Source organism: Bufo bufo, chromosome 1 (genome assembly GCF_905171765.1).
Source record: "Bufo bufo chromosome 1, aBufBuf1.1, whole genome shotgun sequence".
NCBI classification, from domain to species: Eukaryota; Metazoa; Chordata; class Amphibia; order Anura; family Bufonidae; genus Bufo; species Bufo bufo.
The window spans coordinates 26,365,194-26,386,659 of record NC_053389.1 but is presented as its reverse complement, the minus strand read 5'-3'; positions in this window follow the sequence as shown (position 1 = coordinate 26,386,659).

The window sequence follows — 21,466 nt, the reverse complement described above, 5'->3', positions numbered from 1 at the left end:
CGGCTGGGGAAGGCTGTGTTGGTAGGAGCTCCCAGAAACAGGGATCCCAACCTAGGATCCAGCCTCGGTTGAGGCCCAGGAGCCCTCTTCCCAGCCTGAGTCATCTAACTCAGTGCTGGTTGACAAGTAAGCAGCTATCTACAGAACTATAGATCTCCAGGAAGAAGACATCATACCCTGCGAGCAGTCCTGTGAGTACAGATACAAAGACCAAGAGAAACCAAGTACCTCCTCAGCTAGTCAGGCCCAAACTAAGCAGACTACAGACAGAGCAGAAGATAGATACCTGTCAGATCTACTAGGCATATGTATAAGAAGCAGAATACATATAGATTCCTGCCACATATTGCCAATACCTGCTGGGACCCAAGACTATTGCTGTAATTTGTATGGATCAAAGCTGCCATTCAGTAAAGACAAGTTGAATTATATCACAAGTCTGGATCTAATTTACTGCTACCAAGTTCCTCAATCACTCCTACTAGCAACACTCAATTTATTGCAAGTGAGCCAGGATACAGGAGTCCAGCCGTACCAAGGTAGGAGACACCGTTGACACTACAATACCTGCTATACAGAGACATTATCCCCCTCTGGCATTCCTCACCTGGTACGTGAGCTATAACATCTTAAAGGACCCTGCTACAGTACCTGCGCAAGCTGAAATTGGCGTCACGAACTACTACACATATATCCTGACCCACTGCATAGCTGTCCCACTGTACCACAGCCCGGCTCATTGCACTAAGATGTTCCATATCAGCTGGTGGTGCTGGTTGTTGTGGCGTGCTGACAAAGCTTTTCCACATTTTGGCCATGCTAACCCTGCCTTCTGAGGTGCTGGCAGTGCCCCAGCTGCATTGGCGACCTCTTCCTCTTCCTCTGCCTTCGCCTTGTGCTTCCACTGTGCCCCCACTTTCAGGTGGGAATGCCACCAGCAGCGCGTCTACCAGCCTGCGCTTGTACTCGCACATCTTACGATCACACTCCAGTGACGGAATTAAGGACGGTACATTGTCCTTGTAACGGGGATCCAGCAGCGTGGCCACCCAGTAATCAGCACAAGTTAGAATGTGGGCAACTCTGTGGTCGTTGCGGAGACACTGCAGCATGTAATCGCTCATGTGTGCCAGGCTGCCCAGAGGCAATGAAAATCTGTCCTCTGTGGGAGGTGTATCGTCTGTGTCCTCTGTATCCCACTATCCACGCACCAGTGATGGCCATGAGCTGGTCTGGGTGCCACCCTGCTGTGAACACGGTTCCTCCTCCTCCATCTCCTCCTCCTCATCCTCCACCTCGTCATCCTCCAGAACTGTGCCCTGGCTGGACAATTGTGTACCTTGGGTTTGTGGGTGCAGGAACCCACCCTCGGACCCACTTAGGAATGACTGGCCGGAAACCCTACAAAATGATCCCTCTTCCTCCTCCTCCTCCTATGCCACATCCTCTTCCATCATCTCCAGGAGCGTTTTTTCAAGGAGGCATAGAACTGGGATAGTAACGCTTAGAACGGCGTTATCGGCACTGGCCATGTTGGTGGAGTACTCGAAACAGCATAACAAGGAACACAGGTCTCGCATGGAGGCCCAGTCATTGGAGGGGAGGTGGTGCTGTTCCGCCGAGCGACTCACCTGTGCATGCTGCAGCTGAAACTCCACTATCGCCTGCTGCTGCTCGCACAGTCTGGCCAGCATGTGTAAGGTGGAGTTCCACCTTGTGGGAACGTCGTATATGAGGCGGTGAGCAGGAAGGCCGAAGTTACGCTGCAGCGCTGACAGGCGAGCAGAAGCTCTGATATATCGGGGTAATTTTTAAGGAATCTCTGCACCACCAAATTCAGCACATGCGTCAGGCAAAAGGTGTGCGTCAAACCGGCTAGTCCCAGAGCTGCTACGAGATTTCGCCCATTATCGCACACCACCAGGCTGGGCTTGAGGCTGACTGGCACAAACCACTCATCGGTCTGTTGTTCAAGGCCCGTCTACAGCTCCTGCGCGGTGTGGGGTTTGTCCCCCAAACAGATACGTTTAAAAACTGCCTGCTGTCGTTTACCCCTGGCTGTGCTGAAGTTGGAGGTCAAGGTGTTACGCCTACCGGATGAGGAGCTGGTAGAGGATGAGGAAGCAGAGTAGGAGGAGGAAGCAACAGAAGGCAAACTAAAGCGCCCTGCAATCCTCGGTGGTGGAAGGACATGCGGCAAACTGCTATCCGCCTCAGGCCTAGCCGCCACTGCATTTACCCAGTGTGCTGTTATGGAGATATAACGTCCCTGACCGTGCTTACTGGGCCACATATCTGTAGTTAGAGATGTCCCGAACTATTCGCCGGCGAACATCGCTTGTTCGCCGCGGCGGGCGAACATATGCGATGTTCGGTCCGCCCCCTATACGTCATCATTGAGCAAACTTTGACCCTGTACCTCACAGTTAGCAGACACATTCCAGCCAATCAGCATATGTAGTGTACGGGAGTTGTAATACCCGTCACTACCAAAGTGTCACTTGGTGTGCTGTCGTCCCTCCTTAATTATGGAGAAGTTGGTATATGTCAGTTTTATAAAATGTCATGTAATGTAATGCATGTATTTCCCTGTTGCTATGAAACTTGCAAGTACAGGCCGGCTAGGGGTGTCATTCCAGCTCTTAGGCATTAGAGGGAGCTAGAGAGCCCTAGTTTATATAAGGCCAGTCAGGGAAGTGCAAGGCAGTGTAACCTGATCTAGTGTGGAGTGCAGAAGCAGTCTAGACCAGAGCTCAGAAGTTTCTAGAGCCTGAGGAAGCTGGGAGAGACAGAGGCAAAGATCAGAGGAGCCAGAGGTACTGAGAGAAACAGAGGAGGTACTTATAAGAGCCATAATCAAGGAGATAAAGCCAGACTTAGGTTAATGGGCCTTGGTGAAGAATTGCTACATTCCAGGATCAGACAGAGTTAGAGTGCAAGCTCCTTTGCTGCAAATCCTGTGTTCAACACTCTGTAATTACCCTGCTGTACTGAATTGCCTGCATCGACCGAATTGCAAAATCGACTGTATGCTGAGGAACTGCGTTTCCAATATTGTCTCTGCCTGCAAACTACTAAAGTTGAAGTTCTGTTTTAACACCACGTTTCCTCAAATTATTCCTGCATCCGCAAACGGCGTGCCACCGTTTACTTGGCACTGGCGTCACGAACTATCCCTACCTATACCTGCCCTTGCAGAGAGTCAGCTGTACCAGGTTAGTGTATATTGCACTACTACACTGAGAAACACCTACTACGCACAACTTGAGTACACTGCACCTCTCTTTTGGCGTCACGAACAGGATACGCACGCTTTATAGTGCAAGAAGCGTGAACTTTGTGCCTTATACCGTTGCCCTGTGACCAAAGTGACAATTTTCCTGTTTATTGAAAGTGAACTTTGTGGACTGAAAATTATACCCAAAGTGTACCAAAAACTTCCAAAAAGCGCTGTGCAGTGTTGCGCTATACAGAGGAAGAAAATCGCCGCATCGGAGTGTGGATTTATAGACTTTTTACAATCCTGCTTGCTGTCAGTGAATGGACAGCGTTTTGCTAAAGATGGCCACCGGCTGCCTGGAGTAAAGTTTCCCGCGCCGCTGAGGACATTCGTGGGCGGATCCCTGCAAAGACACAGAGAGTCCCGCCCCTCTTGATCATCGCACCGCCGCGGCCCTGCTTCTCCTGCGTCATCGGGTGCTCAGGACGTCCGGAACCTCGCGAGACTTGACCTGCGCAAGCCCGGAGATACCGGTAAGCACTTGTAACCGGAGGGAAGGGGAGTGTACCGGCCTCTTTAGTCGCCAGCGGCCACCTCTCAATAGACTACCATGTCAGAGCCAGGAGTGCCTGAACAGCCGGCCCCAGGAGAGCTTGCGGCTCCTGGTCATCCGGCGGCCCCCAGCATGATGCCCTTTACCATGCCCTACTATTTCGGGGCCCCATGGTTCCCCCGCTACAGGGGAGAGACCCATACCCTACGGGACTTTGAGGAAAAGTTGCTGGCACTATTCCGATTATACCCTATAAATGCCGACCAGCAAATGGAAATCATGCTGGCGCAACTGGAGGGGGCTGCCCGCAGGGAAGTGTTATTATGGCCTGCTACTGAGCGGAGTACTCTAGAACAGATCTTCACCCGCCTCAGAGCCACTTTTGAAACTAGGACTGCCTCAGAGATAAAGATGCACTTCTTTGGCAAGAGACAGAAACCCGGTGAGTCCCTCCGTGACTATGCCCTATCACTTCAGGAGGCTTTAGGGGCTGTAATTCAGATAGATCCCAAAGAGGCTGATAACCAGGACCAGACCCTGAGGGAACAATTTATCAACGGGGTGTCTAGTGAACAAATAAGGACCCAGTTAAAGATGCTGTCTGCCCAGCACCCTAACAGTGCCTTTCTAGACTTTAAAGAACTGGCTATAAAGATCCTGGGGTCCACCGTATCTCCTGAGTTGAGCGCCCTATCTGAGTCATCAGCCTGCAGGCCAAAACCGCTTATCACTAACCGAGCTGAGGCCGGCCAAGCTGTTCAAGTGTCAGCTACTGATACTATTGCCATGCTGACAGAGCAAGTAAATCACCTCACTAAAAGTTTAGAGAAAGTGTGCAGAAAAATAGAGGAATGGGAAAAACCCATAATGACAGAAGAAGAATTCCTGTCATCTCCTAGGCCGTTCTCACCTCCATACCAAGAGACTCACCCCAGGGATCCTGGGAGGCGTAATAGAGGTCGCAAGAAGCCCGTGTGTACATACTGCAAAAAGCTGGGACACACAGAATCCACGTGCTGGCAGTTAAACAGGGCAACCCCTGAGGCTGAGGACCACCCCTCGGGAGGTAGAACACTAGGTCCAGAAGATCCAAATTGGATGCCACGGTATGTAGGATCCCATCCTAAAATCAATATAGAGATCAACGGGGTCCCCTTTGAAGCCTTATTAGATACTGGGTCTCAGGTCACTACCATTCAGCTGCCCGCCTTTGAAAGGTTCTGGGACACCAACCAATTGACCCAGCCGCCTGAATCCTGGGTGGAGATTATCGCCAGCAATGGCAAACCAGTAAAGGTTCATGGATACTGGGAACCCACCCTGCAGGTGGGAGAAGTAACCCTGCCTCAACAGGGAGTGATCGTAGTACAAGCCGGCAACAGAGGAGGACATCCTGTCATTCTAGGCACCAATGTCTTCAGAAACTGTTATTCAGAAATACTGGCCGTATTACATCAGACTTTACCCACTGCTTCCTCTGCTTCCAGGAGGGTGATTCAAAAGACTATTACTGTGTTAAGTGCCCAGCAGAGGTTTGCTAATGAGAAAGGAGAAATTTGTACTGCCAGGATCCGTGATATTAAGCCTGTGACTTTGCCTCCTAATTCTCAAACTCTTTTGTGGTGTCGTGCTGTCCTGGGAGTCGAAGGCCGAGATTATCCAGCCCTGGTGGAACCGATCCAGATGGAGGATTATCCTTATGTGAGAGCTGCCAAGTGCCTGGTGAACGTCTCCCAAGGTAAAGTACCTGTCCGTCTGATTAATCTGAGTAATCATCCTGTTGCGCTTACTAAGCATTGCCCTGTTGCCCAGCTGTCCCAGGTGTCCTTCCAAGACATCATTCGTCTTCCAGTGACAGAAAATCCGTCAGCTGCAGGCCGCGGATGTTCGCCGGTGACCCAGCCACAAGTGCCCTGGTGGGAAGAGCTCCATGTAGGGGACGAGAATACCCCCCAACGGCAACAAGAAGGGATTATACAGCTTGTCAAAGAGCACCACCAGGCCTTCAGTAAACATGCCACTGATTATGGTGAGGTGAGTGCCATACAACACACTATACCTACTGGCTCTCATCCTCCTATCAAGGAGAGGTACAGACCTTTACCGCCTACTTCATATCAGACTGTAAAGGAAATGATCCAAGAGATGAAAGACTCTAATGTAATCCGGGACAGCCGTAGTCCGTGGGCTGCACCCCTGGTCCTTGTAAAGAAGAAGGACGGGGGTATCCGTTTCTGTGTGGATTATAGGAAGATTAATCAAATAACCCACAAAGACGCATACCCACTGCCCCGCATTGAGGAGTCACTAACTGCTCTGGGCTCCTCTGCCTATTTCTCCACATTGGACTTGACCAGTGGCTACTGGCAAGTACCCATGGCCCCTGCAGATAGAGAAAAGACTGCCTTCACTACTCCCATGGGCCTGTTCGAATTCAATTGTATGCCGTTCGGACTATGTAATGCCCCATGAACTTTCCAGAGACTAATGGAGCGGTGTCTGGGTCATAAAAATTTTGAAACAGTGCTGCTGTATCTAGATGACGTCATTGTGTACTCAAAAACATATGAGGACCATCTGAAACATTTGGCAGAAGTATTTGAAATCCTTATCAAATATGGCTTGAAGGTAAAGCCATCCAAGTGTCACCTGCTCAAACCTGCAGTAAGATACCTGGGGCATATAGTAAGCGGAGAGGGAGTGCAACCTGACCCTGATAAGTTAGCAGCTGTCCGTAATTGGCCGGTTCCTACTACTGTCAAAGAGGTGAGGAGTTTCCTGGGTTTTGCCGGCTACTATAGACGTTTTATCCCCCATTTTGCTCAAATAGCTGATCCTATCCAGGAGCTCTTGAGGGGGCAACCCAAAAAGAGTCCTAGAACTCCTGTGCCCATCGAGTGGAATGAGGAAAGAGAGATAGCGTTCCAATTGCTAAAAAAGAAACTGACCGAGCCTCCAGTGTTAGGTTATCCAGATTATAGCAAGCCCTTCCATCTCTATACTGACGCTAGCAAGCAAGGCCTGGGAGCTGTGTTAGCCCAAATCCAAGAGGGAAAAGAGAGAGTGATAGCGTATGCAAGCCGCTCCCTGAAAGGAGCTGAGAAAAATGACCAGAATTATAGCTCCTTTAAACTAGAGTTCCTGGCATTAGTGTGGGCGGTGACAGAAAAATTCAAGGATTATCTAGCCGCCACCCCGTTCATTGCATTCACTGACAATAACCCTCTGGCACATCTAAATACAGCTAGATTGGGGGCCTTGGAGCAGAGATGGGCCTCTCGCCTTGCCAACTATAATTTCTCTGTAAAGTATCGTGCTGGACGTACTAATGATAACGCTGATGCTTTATCCAGGCTTCCCACAGAGACAGCTCCTGATGATGTGCGAGATGCTTGGGAAGATGTAGAGATGCCGGCTTTCTATAACAAATTTGCTCAACAGGATCAGGCTCGAGCTACCAATAACAGAGCTGCAGTTCCTTCATCCTCCAATAGGCCTGAACCTAAAGAAGAAAGGTGGGTGAGACTGCAGTCTGAAAGTAGAGTGCTGGGTGAGCTGTTGGACTTCATTACCAGTGGCAGAGCCCCTGAGAGGATTCGGCGTAAGAGTGCAGATCCTGAGCTCATCAAACTGTGGAGACAACGCCATCAACTCTTCATACAAAAGGGCCTATTGCTACGGAGAAGCCTAGACCCGGTGTCCAACGAAAGAGTACACCAGATTCTCATACCCCGACGAGATGCAGGTATGGTGTTGGAGATGTACCACAATCAATCCGGCCACTTTGGGGTCCAAAAGACTGAGGCTACTATCCGCCAGCGGTTTTACTGGGTGGGCATGAGAGAAGACATGGAGAAGTGGTGTCGAGAGTGTGTAGCCTGTGCCTTGAAACGAAGTGAGCACCATGATCAGAGGGCACCACTGAGACCCATTGTAAGTACCCGTCCTCTTGAACTTGTCGCCATCGACCATGTAAAACTGGAGCCTAGTCGCTCAGGGTATGTTTATGCCATGACTATTATTGACCATTTCACAAAGTTTGTTGTAGCAGTGCCTGTGAGAGACCAGACAGCCAAGACTACAGCCGAAATGTTCTGGAAGCACTTCCTCCTGCCCTATGGATGTCCAGAAAAGATCCTCACCGACCAAGGACCTGCTTTTGAGTCTCATCTGTTCCATGAACTGTGCCGCTTACACAACTGTAAGAAGATCCGGACAACGGCCTACCATCCTCAAGGTAACGGATTATGTGAAAAAATGAATCAGACCTTGATAGAGATGCTGAGGGCCGTGCCTCCTGAAAACAGAGGAGATTGGCCCAGTCTGTTGCCACAGCTCATGTTCACATACAATCATACCATACATTGTTCCACCGGGTATACCCCTTTTTACTTGATGTTTGGGCGCCAAGGGACATTGCCTGCTGATCATTCATTGGACGTACATGTGCCTGACTGCATTAACCCACTACCTAACACCGACTGGGTTGCTGAGCACCAAAGGCGATTGGATGCAGCCAAAGCCATTGTTCAGGAACGTATGGACTTTGCCAGAGACCGACAGCAGAGGGACTATGATCAGGCAGCCCAGGCAGAACCCTTGACCATAGGGTCCGTGGTATGGTTAAAGAATAACCGTCGTACCAGCAAATTGGACAGTAAGTGGGAGCGAAGTCCTTATGTTGTCACTGCAATCCCAAATGTTGGAACTCACACTTATGAGATCACCCGGGAAGACAAGGGATCCCAAATTGTACACCGAAACCGGTTGAAACTCTGCCTGACACCAGAACCTAGTGCCGAGAGTTCTGGATCTGAATATCCTGTGTCAGAGTCAGCAATACAGCCCGAGGATCCTATGCAGGCTGTTAGTAATCTGAGGTATGACGCTGATCCCATGCATTGGCTTCTGACACCTTGGTTGAACTTGCTGGTGCCTGCTCCGGCACCTACTGTTTCTTCACCTCCAGAAGAGCCGGTTCAAGATGCCCCGGATCCAGTTTCCCCTCTTGTGGATATTGTTGTTCCAGTTGTTCCAGTTGTTCCTGACCAGGGTCTCGCTGATGGAGACCCTCCTGTTGCTCCTGTCCCTTCTACTTCGTTGCTAAGGGAAGAGGAGACCCCTGTACTGAGAAGGTCTACCCGGATGACCAGGGGACGCCCGCCAGTCCGTTTAGGAGACTTTGACTATTCTGGTGGCGTCTCCTCCCAAACCGTTGTTACTGGGAATACCTTGTTGGACATTTGTGCGCAAGAATGGACTCCCCCACGTGAGCCCTTGCCTGTGCTACACCCACAGGAAACCCCTGGGTAGTTCCGTTGTTATTCTGTCATTTTATTGTGCAACTTCATACAAAAGTATTGTGCCCAGAGATGGACTCCACCGCATGAGAGCCTCTGTGATTTAATAAGAAATAACCTGGGTACGGACTCATGTTTGTTATTTGAGCCTCCAAGAACTTTTATACCGTTTTCTACTGTTTTATCATGGACTTATTCATTGTCATGGACTATCCTGGTTCTAATGTTACGCTGTGCCAGGTCAGCGCCCCCGTTCCATTCATTATCCTGAGAGAAGAGAACGACGCCCCTTGTCACTGCCCTGCACCTTTGCCAATTGGACCTGATGTAAATGCAGATGAATTGCATATATGTATGCCTGCATGTCTCTTTTTCTATTTCAGGTAGAGATTCCAGGTGGGCGACCCATGATGGACTACGAGGGCGTACTCAGCTTAAAGCAGTGGGGTATGTAGTGTACGGGAGTTGTAATACCCGTCACTACCAAAGTGTCACTTGGTGTGCTGTCGTCCCTCCTTAATTATGGAGAAGTTGGTATATGTCAGTTTTATAAAATGTCATGTAATGTAATGCATGTATTTCCCTGTTGCTATGAAACTTGCAAGTACAGGCCGGCTAGGGGTGTCATTCCAGCTCTTAGGCATTAGAGGGAGCTAGAGAGCCCTAGTTTATATAAGGCCAGTCAGGGAAGTGCAAGGCAGTGTAACCTGATCTAGTGTGGAGTGCAGAAGCAGTCTAGACCAGAGCTCAGAAGTTTCTAGAGCCTGAGGAAGCTGGGAGAGACAGAGGCAAAGATCAGAGGAGCCAGAGGTACTGAGAGAAACAGAGGAGGTACTTATAAGAGCCATAATCAAGGAGATAAAGCCAGACTTAGGTTAATGGGCCTTGGTGAAGAATTGCTACATTCCAGGATCAGACAGAGTTAGAGTGCAAGCTCCTTTGCTGCAAATCCTGTGTTCAACACTCTGTAATTACCCTGCTGTACTGAATTGCCTGCATCGACCGAATTGCAAAATCGACTGTATGCTGAGGAACTGCGTTTCCAATATTGTCTCTGCCTGCAAACTACTAAAGTTGAAGTTCTGTTTTAACACCACGTTTCCTCAAATTATTCCTGCATCCGCAAACGGCGTGCCACCGTTTACTTGGCACTGGCGTCACGAACTATCCCTACCTATACCTGCCCTTGCAGAGAGTCAGCTGTACCAGGTTAGTGTATATTGCACTACTACACTGAGAAACACCTACTACGCACAACTTGAGTACACTGCACATACCCTCCCTCCCAGACCCTCCCACCTCCTATCAAAAAGCAAGGACAGCATCCATCTTAGATTCAGGACTGGTGCGCTGTCAACAGGACTGGTGCGCTGTCTGCAGGAATCGTCGGACGGTGCTCTACGTTCCAGTTAAAGGCCCTCAACCAGAGCCGGAGATCCTCATCCCCGGACTACCTGCACCCCCAACATCCACCCAACGTCTGGGATGTATGTCAAGTACCTCATTTGTAATTTGTATTCAGCCCTATCGTGGTGGCATACCAACTGCCATGGAAGTTAGAGCCACTACGGAGGAAAGTCGACCCAGAGCTGTGTGTAAGAGCCCAGTGAAGAAAATTACCTTCCAGGCCCTATGCAGCCGGAGGTGCTGGATCTTTTTATGATGGCAGGACCAGTCTCTCCTGTAAAACAGAAAGTCACAGCCGCGATGACCAGCTCTACAACCAGGTCACTACCACAGTCGTCCACAGGAGGTCAGTGGAGATCTACTACAGCTGCAAGACTCGACTACAGAAGGCAGGAAAAACCTCTGATGGAGTTCAGCAGCAGCAGTAGTGAGGAGGATTTGAAGTCTGTCCTCTGAAGAGCCTCTCTCTTCATAATCTTCTTCATCTAATGAAAGAACCAAAGACTTCTGGGAGCCACGGTGTGGACTACTCCTGAAGGGTGAGGGCCTGTGGCATTGTTTTATGTTTCAGGTTGCCCCCGTTGTGTCCTCACCTGGATGGTCACGTTTAGTCAGGACTGCCCCCAACTGTCAGTTACCCCATCTTCAGTCAACTACCTTCAAGTTGCTTATGGTTACGCATAATCCCTTTTTCTCCCCTTCTCAGGTTATTTAAGAAGCCCCCTTTTGCTAAAAGGGTTTTTATTGTCCTTTGTTGCTATTTTACATCCTACCCACGTGGATTACAAATACTATTATTACCTTATGTGGATTAAAAATGACTTTTACTACCTCATTTTGATTACAAATAATGACATTATTTCCCGTGGATTACAAAGGAACTGTTTGCACTATTTGATTCCCGCATGCTGCAGTATTTTCTCTGTTCAAAAACCGTACAGTGACTGAACTGAAGACATCCTGATGCATACTGAACGGATTGCTATCCATTCAGAATGCATTAGGATAAAACTGATCAGTTTTTTTTCCGGTATTGAGCCCCTAGGACGGAACTCAATACCGAAAAATTTTAACTCAAGTGTGAAAGTACTCTAACATCGTCTTTGCTCATATGGACTGCCTCTGAGGATGTTTAATATTAATGGTGCTTATTTAACCTTGTGTCAGTTTAGATAGCCTACAGTAGGTGTACATTGAATTGTATTTTTGCTGCACAAGGAGAGCCAAGTGGTAAGTCACAAGCAGATCTAACGTCAAGAGTAACCCCCTGCTAATATGTGTTTGGAGGGATTAGTCCTCCAGTAGAGATTGGAGAGCACTTCCTCATCCTCCTAGTTTGTATGTGTTTTAGGGCCTTGTGCTTTGCCAAGGTTGTGTATGTCCTCAGGTCTTGTGCATTGCAAGGAAAATGTTGTAGCTACCTGGTCAGACATCAAGGTGACGAAGCGTAAAGCATGATTAGACCTTGGTGCTAGGAAGGGAATACAGGATGAAGCCACCCTTCTATTTGCGGGCGTCTCATAGTATCGTGGAGGGATTACAGTACATGATACCTCCACGCTCCACATACGACTGTGGCCACGTAGTGGAGTATTTGAGCGCTTTGTGCAGTATGTATTTGTTTGGTTCACTGCAAAAGGGAAAACCATGGTTAGACACCCTACTCATATAGGCAGGAATCCATTGGTATCTGTGTCCATGTCTCGGTATGTGTGTTTATATGCAGCACTTTAACTTTTACTTGGTACCCTTAGAGCATATACCCTAAGCACAAGCCGAGGGCAGATTGGTTCTTAAGTAAGGGGGAATGTAATGACCCATAGAGCCATTACCACTCCTCACCCCACTACTGTCTCCTATGGGCTAACACAGTGTCATCTTATGCATTTATTGCAGGTCCTATACAATGTGCATTGCTATTCCTATGTAACTGTTAATGTTCATGTAATGTACCTGGTTCACCAGAAGGTGGCAGCAGGCATGGCAGAGCTACATTTGCAGAGGATGGAACCTTCTTTCCATTCTAATACTCCCTATAAGGAGGGAGGGTCTTAGTTAGTTAGAAGTCAGTGGAGAGTACCCCCTGATAGGGGAAGGAAGCAGGTCCATGTCCCTTCTGGACGTGTCCTGCCTAAGCCAGCTATAGCACCTTCAGCTCTGCTGGATATTGAGGCCACAGCTTGGAGCCTCTGAAGCCAGGAGGAAAATTCCCTGGCATAACTTAAGAGTCAGAGTACAGAGAGAAGTTGCAGCATAAAGTAAGAAGCAAAGTTCTACAGAAAGATTGTCAGCACAGCAGAGCCAGAGAGCAACAGATGTAGCAGGGTTGGGTTTGTTTGCCTGCCAGAGTTAATGCTAATGCCTGCTGGGAACCAAGATAAAGTCTGTAAACCGTTTGGAGAGACATTTATGCAGAGCTGTTTTTTCCGACTTCATCACAAGGTCTGGACTCAATTTATTTCTCCATCCCCTTCATCAACAACCCCCCCTCTTCATTGCTTTAAAGCCAACCAGCATATCCAGGTAGGAGCATCGTGATACGTGCACCAACATTAAGGGACATTTAGGCCACCCTACACCACTCTGGAATTCCTACACCTGGGTACCATCCACAGTATCACTAAAAGGGGCACTGTGCCCTTGTTGCTTCACTGCAACTGGCGTCAAGAAAACAAGTACTTTTTCCTCTTAAAGGGCCCTGGGGGGAGGCACCCACTGCAGATACAACTGTATTGCCATCCTCAGGACGGCAATACAATTGAATCTAGTGCACTGAAAGAGCTGAAGGACCTGTGATGACATCACAGGCCATGTGATCAGTGCAGAAGGCAGGGGTTGAGAAGGACCTGCGATGATGTCACCATCATGTGACCAGTGCAGGAGAGGAGGGCGTTTAACAATGAGGAGGGAAAAGTCCTGGAGAAGAAGCTGTGGTGATGTCTGCTACATGAGGAGAGGAAAGTGAAGTGAGAGGTAGAGCAATACTGGGAGTTGTGGTTATTTAACTAGGATGTATGTTAGGGCTGAAGTAAGGGATGTTATTATCGTGGGACTAAATGTTCAGGGGATGATGTTATTTACATGGGATTGTATGTTGAAGGCAGCTGTGGGAGGGATTGATGTTATTTATATAGGACTGCATATTGATAGTGGCTGTGGGAGGGAGTGATGTTATTTACATGGGACAGTATGTTGAAGGAGGCTGGGGAGGGGGCAATGTTATTTGCATGAGGCTGCATGTCAGAGGAGGATAGAGAGGGGGTGGTATTGACATGGGACTGTATGTTCAGGGGGCAATGTTATTTACATGGAACTCCATGTTGAAAGTGGCTGTCGGAGGGAGTTATTCTATTTACATGGGACTGTATATAGATGGTGGCTGGGGAGGGAGTGATATCATTTACATGGGACTGTATATTGATGGTGACTGTGGGAGGGAGTGATATCATTTACATGGGACTGAATGTTGAGGGGATGATGTTTACATGGGACTGCATGTTGAAGGTGGCTAGGGAGGGGGTGATGCTATTTACATGGGACTGTATGTTAAAGGTGGCTGGGGAGGGGGTGATGTTATTTACATAGGACTGTATATTGGAGGGCCTGAAGGATGGGAAGTGATGTTATTTACATGGGACTGTATATTGGAGGGGGCTGTAGACAGAGAGGGATGGTATTTATATGGGACTGTATATTGGTAGGGGTTGTAGATAGAGAGGGATGTTATTTACATGGGACTGTATATTGGAGGGGCTGGAGAGATGGTGTGATGTTATTTACATGGGACTCTATGGCGGAGTGAGGGAAATAGTGTTATTTACATGGGACTGTATGGTGGAGGGGCTGAGGAATTATAATTTGTGAGGACACTAAAGGGAGGAACATAACTACAGGGGGCACTGCAGGGGCATTATAAATACTGGGGCACTTCAGGGTGAGCATTATAACAGTAGGGGGCAGTATAAATACTGGGAGCACTGTGGGGGCATTTTAAATCCAGGGGACATTAGGCGTTCTTATTAATACTGGGGGCTGTTTTGGAGGGACTAATAGATCCACCTTATTTCTACCAAGAGCACTATGGGGGGCCTTATTACCACTGAGGAGTCTGTAGAGAACTTTATTACCACTGGGGGAACAATAGGGGGTTCTTATTTATACTGGGGGCTCTGTGAGGGCATTATTAATAAAGGAGGGCTCTTCTACTAATGGAGGCACTCTTGGGGAGTATTATAACTGTTGGGGGCACAGTAGGGGAATTTTACTAATGAGGGCACTCTAGAAGGGAATTACTATTGGTGGTACTTGGAGGAGCACTATTACCATAGGGGAAGGGGGGGGGGGGGGGGGCTATCTGTACGACTCATTTTTTTTCCAGGATAGTATTTGGGGGTATTGGGGAGCACAGCCAGCAGCAGGATAACACTGTGGGGATCCAGGTTGGGGGATGATGATAGAAATGTGAGGAACCTAAGATATCTGTGCGTCACACTCTGCAGAGACGAGGTGCTGCTGAAAGAAGTTGTCTGGACCGAGTGGAGAAGATGATGACAGATAAGATCTACATCAGAGGAGACGTCACCTGGGAGGCACTGGATGTGAGAGGTATGTGCTGCTGTATTGCAAGTACAGTAAAATGCAGTGTGTGTGGGGAGGGTCGACTTAGGCTACTTTCACACTAGCGGTAGCCTTCTCCAGCAGGCTGTTCCGGTTGGAGAATAGTCTGCCAGATCTGTGCTACCGCTAGTGCACCATTCCGGCCTCATTCTCTATAATGGGGTGGGCCAGAGGTCCAGCCAAAGCACGGCAAACATGCCGAGAGGCAGGCTGAAAAAAACTACAGCATGCTGCAGTTTTTTTTCAGCCGCCACTCGGCATGTTTGCCGTGCTGCAGCCAGACCCCCTTACGGTGGCACGGTGCATTAGCGGTAGCACAGATCCGACAGGCTGTTCCCCCGCCGGAACAGCCTGCCGGAGAAGGCTACCGCTAGTGTAAAAGTAGCCTTAGAGAACTGGGCCATATTCATTGGGGCCCCGGATATTTTGAGACCCTAGCAATGCCCTGCTGCAGATGCAGTATTTTGTGCTTCAGTGTGATATTGCTGGCTCCGCCTACTTCTGTTGTTCCACCTTTTGTCAATTTGGACCCACCTACAACATGAGGCCACTCTTTTTCCAGGGCCACTTTAAGTTCTCAGTTGGCCCCTGCAGGGCTCCATAGGAACGTAGTAAAATTCTCATTGACTCCAATGCAAATACATTGGAGTCTATGAGAGAGACACAATCTCTCTCACTATGGGAACTATAAAAAAAAATATGAAAACAATAAAAATCAAATCATGGGTATCACTGCGTGTGAAAATACCCATACTATTTAAATCTAAATCTAAAAATACTTTTCCCATATGGCAAACAACGAAGAGAAAAATAATTCCACTAGTTTTAGGGTACTTTCACACTTGCGGCAGAGGATTCCGGCAGGCAGTTCCGTTCCGATTCGGCAATCCGGACGCAAACTGATGCATTTGTGAGACTGATCCGGATGCGGATCCGTCTGACAAATGCATTCCGTCTGACAAATGCATTGCAATACCGGATCCGTCTTTCCGGTTGTCATCTGGAAAAACGGATCCGGAATAAAAAGAAATCACATTTGTAAAGGTCTGCGCATGCGCGGACTGGAAGGACGGATCCATCAATGCAGCACTAATACATATCAATGGAAATTAATGCCGGATTCGACATTCCGGTAAGTGTTCAAACTGTAGCATGCTGCGTTATTTTCTACATCCAAAAAACGTAAGAGGGACTGAACTGATGCATCCTGATGCATACTGAACGGAATGCTCTTCATTCAGAATGCATTAGGATTAAACTGAACAGTTTTTTTCCAGTATTGAGCCCCTAGAACGGAACTCAATACCTGAAAAGAAAAACGCTGGTGGGAAAGTACCCTTAGAATCTTTTTCCAGCTTTCCAACACATTTTATGCAACCATAAATGGTGCCATTAGAAAGTGCTTATCGTCCCACAATAAGAAAGCCCTCATAAGGATATGTGAATGAAAAAATAAAAAAGGTGTAGTTTTGGAAAGGCTGGGAGTAAAAAACTAAAAAGGAAAATGTACTGATCATAGAAAAAAAAACAGTGACTTGTTGGGACCAAGTGTTGAAAAATAATACCTTAAAAGGGGCAGAATGCACACACAAATGATGATTGTCAGAAGTAAGATTGACTTGTTGTTAACAAGCCTGGGAAATTCTTCTGTTTATTTGGGAGCAACACAGTGGAGTGGATGTGGAAAGGGTACGGTTATAGTGGCATGTAGAAGCAATACTAGCAGCAGTAGATGTGTGTGCGGCTTTTTAAGGGTGGTGTTAGTAGTAGTGGTAATTGTGTAGGAGTAATGGTATTGGCAGTAGGGGTAATTAAAGTGGCAATAAGGAATCAGTAACAGGAAGTAGCATATGCAGTGGTCTCAACAGCGGCAGCAGCAGCAGCCATACAGTTTGGGACATGATGATAGACAGGTAGACAGTGGCATGATGGCACACTGTCAGCAAGGGCAAATCTATTCAGCCAGAGGTGTGTGAAAATCTTCATGGATCCATACCTCTTTCATTTTGACAAAAGTAATGTTTTGGACATTGGTGGAGGACAACTTTGTTTGGGTGTCACAATGCCATCTACCACACTGAAAACCTCATTCTGAGATAACATTGGGGGCTGAACAAGACAGTGCAGGCAGAATAATCTGGGCCAGTTCCAGTCAATGTTTAGTCTGCCTCCCAGAAGTTCATGGGGTCAAGCAACAGGGTATGTGCCAGGATAAGGTAATTGAGAAAGTGAGAATACTTTGAGCACTTTAGAAACAAATAATGAAACCTGGGCAGAAGTATCTATATAATATAGCAGAATTACATTTTGTCGAAGGTGCAGAACTGCACCACTACTGACACCTGGACAGAAGTCTTAGTGATGAGATTAGACAAAAGCTGCAGCTGATGACACTGCGAAATATTCAGTTTTAGAGAGGATTAGAATTTTTGCGAAGGCGTGGGATTGCAGTACTATGGACGCCTGGCCAGAGGTCCATCCTATGGAATATGGCAAAAACTACAGCTGATCCCATAAAGTAGTATTCAATTTTACAGCCGAATTTAATCTTTGTGATGGTGCAGAACTGCGCCACATTAGCAACAACTAAGTGGTATAGCAGCAACTGCACTGCCAGCAACTTGGCCAGGTGGGAGTTAGGCTTGCACACATACTAACTGCTGGTCATCAATAGTCTTCTCATGACTGCACATTCCGTTATGATTTTTTCAGAATTGAGCAGAGAACAATGTGGAGAAGGAATCTGAGCAGGAGAAGAAGCATCTGATGACAAGGACACTGTAGTACTTAAAGGGGTATTCTCATCTTTTCATACTTACCTTCCTTGAGCGTGACGTTCACTTCCTGGATTATTCTCCCGTCCGGGCCGCGCTTGCGCAGAAGACTGAGGATTTTCTCCCGGCCGGGCCGCGCAATGTCCTGAACGCGCACGCTGCCGCGCATGCGCCATGGTGACTTATTCCTGGCCTGTATAGTACAGAGCCGGCGTGCGCGTTCTTCAGTCTTCTGCGCAAGCGCGGCCCGGCGGGATTCGACAGGAGAGGTGGCCATAACCAGGCGAGACCAAAGACAACATCAGGTAAGAGGGGACTTATTTTCTAAAAAAGGGTGGGAATTGGGTAATAACATGTATTTAGAAAAATGATCACTGTCAAATAATTAACAGATTTAACAGTGATCATTAAGATGAGAATACCCCTTTAAGGATGTGGGCTTGCCACTATAAAGGAGGAGGAGAAGGAGTGCAGACTTTTTCCTATTGGGAATTCTGGCCAGTTATATTTTCCCACAGGATCTTATGATGCCACCTCATGTACTGCAATAGAGCCCTGGTACCCGTGTTTAAATGCCCATTTTTTTTTTAATCCTACAGATCTTAAACATGCTATGGTTTTGTGTGCCTGCCTTGAGGAGAAAATCCTCCACATGGTGGATGCTTTCACAAAGCTAGAAGTAGCTGAGCTTAATCTACGTCTGGAACATTTTGAGCCTGCGCCCGATCAGTGATTTCACCAGTTCCCAAGCTGCCCACAACAGAAGCTGATCTGGCCTTGTCAGTTTTTTGGGGGGAGGTTTTTGCTTTATGTTCTTTATTCCCGCCACGGTCACAACTTTTCTCATCTGGTTTCACTTCTTCCTCCGCACCTCCATCCAGCTCCCAGGTGCTGTACAAAACATAATCAATCTCATAATTAGTGATGGACGAACATCTGATGGGACGGTTCGCGAACGTGATCACTCGAACTCGCTCAAATGTTTGCGAACCGCAGGTTCGGGGTGGGTCCCATTCATTTTAATGGCATGCGAACATGAGAGACCTCCAGGTCATATTTGCAGCCACAAAATACTTAGTAAATGCGCACACATAGTCAGGGGCGTAGCTAAAAGCTCATTGGCCCTGGTGCAAGAGTTCAGCTTGGGCCCCTGTCCCTCAGTGCTTGTTGGCAAGGGGCAGGGGAGCACATATCCTTCCTGCTGCCTGAGGCAAACATTGATTTGGCACCCCCCCCCCCATGCCAAATTCTTAACCTAACCCCTTCCCTCCAGCCAGAGGTGTAAATTGACCAGTATGCACTTTCTATAATGCCAGTGTCTTATGTGGCACAAGGGTCTTTGGGCCCCCTCAGGCTCCTGGGCCCGGTAGCAACTGCTACCTCTGCACCCCCTATAGCTACGCCCCTGCACATAGTCCCACAACATGGACACTGACATACCAGAAGTATTAAGCGAATCTGCGATCTACAAGCTTTATTTTTTCATAGGCAAAATTTTGGCAAAATATTAATCGCAAGAGCACGTGTTCTGAAGGCGTGGCTTACAGAGACTAATTTAAACCGACTAGCAATTAGATGGATGCGATGGTTGGAGCGAAGTTCAACGAGGAAGAGGAAGAACTCCTGGTGACTGTAAGTAATCTTACATTAAAGTCGTGTATTTGATTACATTTCACCTGCAGTTCTGAACAACTGCTTTATAAGCAGAAAGAGTGTTATAAAAAAATCGCCACTGCGACCTTCTGCGATTCAAATTTTTCTTAAGTGCACAAAACTTCACATTTTATAAGGTCTCACTAGATATTGTGACATTACACCCACTATGTTAGGTTACCCTGCAGAGTGGCCGAGCGCACGGCATCATTGGTTGCTAATGCTAACTCGCTATGACGCCATGCGCTTCTTGCCGCTACCACTATTCAGTAATACACGTGTATAGATCATACAAGTGTATCACAGTACAGCGGTGGTGGCCTGGAAGCGCACGTCATCATAGCAACCAATGACACCGTGCGCTTGTCCACTCTGCAGGACGGGTTTGTACGGTCCGTAGTTTAGAAAAAACACGCCCGTGTGCATGCGGCCTTACTGTTACGGTTAGAAGATGGGATTGTATCAGATATTGTCCAGCTGAGCAGAGATTGGAAAGCGCCCGACTTCTAGGGAGGGTGCTTAGGGACTGGTGGCCCCCCTTTTCCCCTTCCTAGCCGTGGGAAGATGCAGCACCTTGACGGTTGCTTTTAGAGACTTAAGGGTTAAGGGAGTTGTGGCACGTCACTGAGGGACGAGTTAGTGATGTCTCCTCCCTCTAGCAGGGTATATAACCCCCTCCCCGGCTGCTGCACTTCCTCTTTGCAGCGGAAGCCGTGTTGGTAAGGTCGGCTGTCTGTAAGGAAATGTCCGCAAGGGATGCCTCCTTGAGGGAGGCCCTTTTGGCGAGTTTTTCGGAAGGGGGAGAGGGTTGGCTGCGCTCTTTTTTGAGCAGCCTTGGTTCCCCTCTGCCCCCTTCGGCTGTCGAGATCAGTGGGAATGTGGCGGCGCTGCCGCAAGTGGCAGGCTGCGCCGTTACTTCTCAAGGAGGCCGGCGGTCTGCCCGGTGTACCCGCCCTCCCACCCGTTTAGGTCACAGCCCCCCCGCGCCCTCCCATAGAGCAGGAGACACTCACCGGAGCTCCCGGTCCCGCGCATGCGCTGTGCCGTCCGGCCGGGAGTCTTCTTCGGTGAGTCAATGCGCTTTGGCCCCGCCCCTTCCTGTTTTGTCACCTCCGGCCGCTCCGGAGTTAGCGCGCGCGTGGCAGGCGAGTTGGTTTAACATAATGGGAGCACAAGGCAGCGTCGAGTCTTGTGACTCCCCACCGACCCCCCCCTCTCTCTCAGCCCGCAGCTCAGGCTGCTAGTATATATGAGGCCCCAGGGGGCACAGGTGTTGCCCCGAATGTGGTAAATGCCAGTCAGGCTAGCTTTATGGGGCCTGCTTCTACCCTGGCGGCCCCCCCCCTGTGATAGCTGGGCCTCCTCCTTTGCCATCCCACTCCCTCCAGCTGCCTCAACTCCCCCTGCAGCCGCAAACCCCCCTGCAGCCTCAGACTCCCCTGCAGCCTCAAACCCCCTTGCAGCCTCAACCCCCCCTGCAACTTCCAACCCCTGGGGGCAGCGTTAGGTCACGCAGGCATAGGGAGATGTCGGGATCTTCGTCATCATCCTCAGGCAGTAGGCGGCGGTATCGTCGCCATGCACGTAGGCGTCAATCCCGTCGCCGTTCCAGGATTTCAGGCAGCAGCAGGCGTTCCAGATCCTCTAGATGGCGCTCACCGTCATCTTCGGATGGATCGACGGGCGCATCTGAGGAGTCTGGTCGGCCGGCGGATTCAAGAAGAAAGAGGCGGGTGCCTAGCCATACCTCCAGGGCCCCCAGCCTGGCTCCAGTGACGGAACCCCGGATTGAGATCCCGGTACCCGGTCCTTCTCCGGTTTCAGCGACTGACGCACCTGGTGAGTACCAGTATACTGGGGGAGGGGGGGTTGGTGGGGATGTGGAATCAGTGCTTAAAGCATTGCTTGCAAAGATGTCCCCTTCTCCTGCCCCGTCTCCTTC